At 38.6% G+C, this 5,675-nt stretch overlaps 1 pseudogene; it reads left to right on the forward strand.

The window, feature by feature from the left end:
* Window positions 1–253: 253 nt before the first annotated feature.
* On the forward strand, window positions 254–2,068 carry LOC127557959 (arf-GAP domain and FG repeat-containing protein 2-like; annotated as a pseudogene).
* The last annotated feature ends 3,607 nt before the right edge of the window (window positions 2,069–5,675 follow it).

The raw sequence follows: 5,675 nt of genomic DNA on the forward strand, positions 1-5,675 counted from the left end.
GAGGTAAAAGTAGAGAGATCAATGTAACAAAAACTTAGAAAAGAGAAGTATCTGAAGAACTGAGGGTCAACAGTGTCAAATGGGGCAGAGCTCAAAAAGGATGAGAACTGAGCGGGGAAAAAATAAGCTGGTGGTTAAGAGATCACAGGCAGGAGGAGAATGCCCAGTAGGTGAGAAGGTAGGTGAGAAGGTGGCAGTGCTGGTGCCTGAGGAGAGCCAACTGAAGGAGGCAAGGGGTGGGGAAAAAGCAACCATGATGGCTACGAAGAAGGGCTTGGGCCCTGGCGGTGGTGATGGGAAAGTGGCAGCGGAGACAGCTTTGGAAGTCTGGTGTCACTGGGTGTAGCAGCCAGGCTGGAAACCACTACTGTTACAAGTGTGCCAAACACAGGGTCACATATGTGGATATCACCGTGTGTAATGTCTGGGCTAGTTTTCTGGAGGTTTCTGGATGGGACTTGGTCTCAGCAGGATAGTCACCACAAGGATAGTCAGGAATAGAATCTATTCTTGAGTCTCGAGTCTGTCTCCTTCACAGTGTGTTCACTGACTGACCCTGTCCTCAGTTCTCTCAGCCCTTAAATACCTTAGTGCAGTGGTCCTCAAAGTGTAGTCCAAAGAATTGTTGGGGTCTCTGAAACCCTTTCAGAGGGTCTACGAATTCAAAATTATTTTTTATTTCTAATATAGTAAATAGCTATAAATATAACCCATGTGAACAAAAACTCTTTGAACAGATTCTCGATAGTTTTTTTTAACAACATGAAGATACTGAGAACAAAAGTTTGAGAACCACTGTGTGTGATTACAACATTACAGCACACTATGTATGTGTGAACCAGAGGATCATTACATCATACTAAGTACTAAGTATATGCATAGTAAAGAACCATCATCTCATCGATCAGACTGAGTTAGCACCTTGTTGTAAGTACCCTTGTTTCAAGTATACTTCTCTAGAGTTCTGGCCCTCTACACCATGGGCAGCTTTGTCTGCACCTCCTGCTCTGGTCTCCTGAGAGACCTGAATCTTCCTCACTGAGTCAAATCCATCTCCATGACAACCTTTACTAAGCCTGAAGTAATATTCCTACAGTCTCGTGGAAATGAGGTTTACAGGAAGATCTGGCTGGGTCTTTTTGATTCACAAACCTCCTTAGTGCCTGACTCCAGGAACCCTCAAAAAGTGAAGGAGTTTCTAAAGGAGAAATATGAGAAGCGATGGTATGTCCCCCTAGACCAAGTCAAGGGGCCATCCCACACCAAAAGCAGCACCTCTACTTCCATCCAGGATTCTACTCCAGATGTAAAGCCCTGAGGATACTTTTTGGGGACCCTGTGCCCTCTGTTGCCATCTCTAGCACTAACTAGTCTGTCCCAAAGGCTCAGCTCTCCCAACATCCATGCTACCAACCACCCTCCTTGACTGAAAGTCAAGAAAGCTAGTACTGATCTTCTGGCTGATATTGTGAAGAGCCTTTTGCTGCTCCCCAACTGGCATTGAATTTTGCTATCTTAGAGGCCAGGGGACTTCCCATGGAGGCTTTGCCAACTTTAATGCCTTTGGGGACAGCCCTTATTCCTCCACAATCCCTTCAGCTGGCCAGGCTTTATTCTAGACCCAGCCAACTCCCATAGACAGGTAGGTGACTCTGTTTGGTACTTCTTTTGCCCCTGCTACCCAGCCAAGTATCCTTTAAAACATGAGCAATGTCATGGGAATTGGGATGTCAGCTGGTGGTATTCCTAGCAGAGCCTTTGGGATCATCGGCCATGTCTCTGGATTCCACACCACTATTTCTAGCAGTAATGGCAGCAGTGCTGGACTTGGATTAGGGGCTTTCACCAATTCTTTCATCACATCAGCTCCTTACTCATAGTTGCCTTCCACCAACCCATTCCAATCTAATGGCATGGCTTCTGGCTCAGGCTTTGTAGGATTAGGAGCAGTTAATTGGGGCAAAGGCCTATGTACCATCCAGTAAGGATTTCTACCAATTTCTTCATGACTGGATCCTCATCAAGTCCATTTGCCTCCAAACTTCTTCCAACTAATCCCTTCTTGTAGCACTGTGCCCAGGAGGACTACATCTTTCCTGCTCTCTCTGCCCCCAAGTATCCTTCTGTTCCCTAAATCCCTGGTGGCTATATATAGTTTTTTGGGGGGGGCATCAAGCCCAAGATAGGAATAGTCTTACTTTTGGTTGATGGGAATCTTGGGTATAATACAAGTGTTAATGCTTTGCCTTGGGCTTGCTCATAAAACACCAGCCTCTAAACCAGTAGCCCCCTCCCAGAGCAGTAAGAACTGTGGGAGTGGTTCCTCCTGTATTTTATTATTCTAAATTTTTTCTTCTTTTATCTTCCCTCTCCCTCACATATATATGGTTTATCTAGGTCCCCAAAGCCTTCTCCTGTGGAGAAAGTTATTATAAAATATAAAATACAGGTTGAAACAGAGAGAAAGAAAGAGAGAGAGAGAGGAGAGAGAGAGAGAGAGAGAGAGAGAGAGAGAGAGAGAAGAGAGAGAGAAGAGAGAGAGAAGAGAGAGAAGAGAGAGAGAGAAGAGAGAGAAGAGAAGAGAAGAGAAGAGAAGAGAAGAAGAGAAGAGAAGAGAAGAGAAGAGAAGAGAAGAGAAGAGAAGAGAAGAGAAGAGAAGAGAAGAGAAGAGAAGAGAAGAGAAGAGAAGAGAAGAGAAGAGAGATTATAGGCAACTGGATAGTTTCAATTGCGTGATGAGCTTGGAAATCACAATGTAAAGGGATTAAGGAGAAAAGGAAAGGACAAGGACTGGAGGCAATTAGTGTAAGTGGTTTTTAACACTTTAAGAAAGAGAAGAGAAATATAAAATGATAATTTAAGGGGAAGATAAATTCTGCTGGAGTTCCATTGGAAGTAATAAGGAATGAACCAATAGATGGAGAGGTTGAATTAAGGAGCAGAATATAATTGAATGACAACTTGATATTCTCACAATTCTAACAATTTAGACTTTTTACATTGTGTATTGTACACTCCTACATTCCTTAAGAAGAAAATGCTTGTTAACTAGCTGATTTCTATGTAATTTTAGATAACTTTTCAAACAAATACTAAGCATCATAATGAATTGCCAGAGATTTGTCAAATACTATCTCATAATAGTTAATTCTAATCATAATGCTAAAAAGATCTGTTTAGCCCTCTTTTTTTACAAATTCATTTGCTCAATAGATATTAAATATCAAATATGTATAAGATTCTTTCAGGGACTGTAAAATCAAACAAACTAAATAGACATGTTCGCTACCTTCAAGGAGATTACAATTGAGTAGAAGAGATTCCTTATCTATAAAATGAGAGAGTGGACTAGATAATCTATAAGATCTCTTTCAGTTCTCCATCTATCATCTTCTAATCCCATCAGATACAGAAATATCATAAAAGGTAGGTTATATTAAATAACATGAGAGACATGAACTAAATATTATGGAAGTTAAAAGTGAGGTTTTGTTTACTATCATGTAGAAGGATGAAGGAAGTCTGTTGGAAGAGCTACATTTCATTCTAAGGCTTGAAGAAATGAAAAGAGTTTAAGAGTTAGTGATGGGGAGAAAACTGGGTTGTGTGATTTATCCAAGGTCACATTCACAGTCCTATGACTTCAATTTAACTATGTAACCTTATCTCATGTCCCTCCACTTCATATATTATTATTAATTATTATTATTATCAATTATATATTTAGCCAAACTGGACTATTCTCTGTCCTCCATTATTATTTTGTTCTCACTTATCTCCATGGCTTTGTTCATCCTATCTGTTGTACCTGGCATAGACTCCTGAATTATTCCATATTCATCTATTAAAAACTTTGAAATCAGGTACCATATTCTCCATGAAGCATTATCTGATGTTTTCTTCCTCCCCAAATGTCTCATTACACTTTATTTGAACCTCTTCTTAGCACTTATTTCACCCTCCTTTGGAGCACAGTTCTTTTTTTAATAGATCAATTAATTTGCACTTCAGAGTAGATCCTGTGTTCTGATCTTTATAGCATAGAGCTTAACACAATATTTTGCACAGTATATGTCTATTTAATAAATGTCTGTTTAACTCTATTCCTAAATCTTTGTGAATCTTGAAACTGGTTCCAGTCAGTGCAATATGCATATGTTCTTGACTACCAAACAATTGATTAACTCTCACATAACTCAATGGAAACTTTCAGGTGAGTCCTAGTGGAGCTGTAAGAAGGGAAATAAAATTAAAAAGCCCAGACACCATCCTCATGTTATAAATGTCATATCACTCTGGAGCTTCATCAACAAGGGGACACATTAGCATTGTTTTAATCATTCTCCTATTGGAGCACAAACATTGCATGTATAATTATACTGCTGTATTGTATTGTACAAATAACCATGTAATGACATCGCTGGAATTTCGTGGTTCTTCATGGTAACGCCAAGTATAATTACCATGTAATCTGCCGAGAGCAAACAAGGTTGTAATTATTCTGTAATCCAATCTAATTATGGGGCAACTAGATTGTTATTTGTGCTTGGGAAAAAATACATGCACAGAAAAGGAGTTGCAGAAATACATTAAACCCATCTGTGGATATGATGAAGTAGGGAACTTAGTCATAGAGATCTACATTGACCAGTATAATAATTAGCTTTCAGAAACATTGACAGAAATGATTGAAATGCACATTTCACAAATTTGCACCATGAACATGTAAAAAGCTAGGATGCCATCCTTGGTGCTGAACTGGTTTTCTTGAGTGATTGATCATAAAGAAGCAAAGGATGGCTAAGAAAAAAGAAGCTAGGAAAGTAGCCCATGAAAACATAAATGCAGGGTGAATAGTACTTAGAAATATATTGAGTAGATAGCTGTCCTCATATGTGTTTTGAGCGATGAAAAAAGTTCTGATCTGCTAGGAAATACTTTCCCTATCATGAGAACTCTTGTATATAGCAATTTTATCTTTAGGCCTCCTAAAGTTTTCTACCTGTAGTTTATTATCTTGTACAGGACAACCTGGTTTCTTTTAAGCTATGCCAGAGAAAGGTAAGTTCTGGGCATACCCACTAAAGTAGAAAAGTTGAGTTTTATAAACTGTATATTTGTCATCTGAGAGCCAATCTCAGCTAAGTTGGAAGTAACTCATCATCAGGTTGGTTATAGGCTACTGAATTCATTGTTTGGCCTAAACAAATTTCAAAGATTGTTTACCATAGTTCAGAGGGGTTGTAATCAGCACCAGAGAAGGCAGTATCTACACCAAAGAAATTTTGGATTTTTGAAGAATTTAAGAAAACATTGTCTTCATATTGCTTCTATCAAAAAGAAAATAACTTTGAGATGGTATGCCAGTAGGCATGAATTAACTTATAAGTTGTCTAACAAGAGTAGGGATTTCTTTCAGTCTGATTTTTCTTATATAACATGACAAATTTGGAAATATGTTTTTTTTTAAATCACACATATTTAATCAATATCAGATTGTTTCTTGTCTTGGGGAGGGGGTAGGTAACAAAGAAAAGGAGAAAAATTTGGAACACAAAGTCTTACAAAAATGAATGTTGAAAACTATCTTTATATTCTTTTGGAAAAATAAAATACTATTGAAAAAAAGAGTAGGGGCTTATGAGATATGGAACAGTGCGGTGTTTTCTTTTTTT

Source organism: Antechinus flavipes, chromosome 3, assembly GCF_016432865.1.
Source record: "Antechinus flavipes isolate AdamAnt ecotype Samford, QLD, Australia chromosome 3, AdamAnt_v2, whole genome shotgun sequence".
Taxonomy (NCBI): domain Eukaryota; kingdom Metazoa; phylum Chordata; class Mammalia; order Dasyuromorphia; family Dasyuridae; genus Antechinus; species Antechinus flavipes.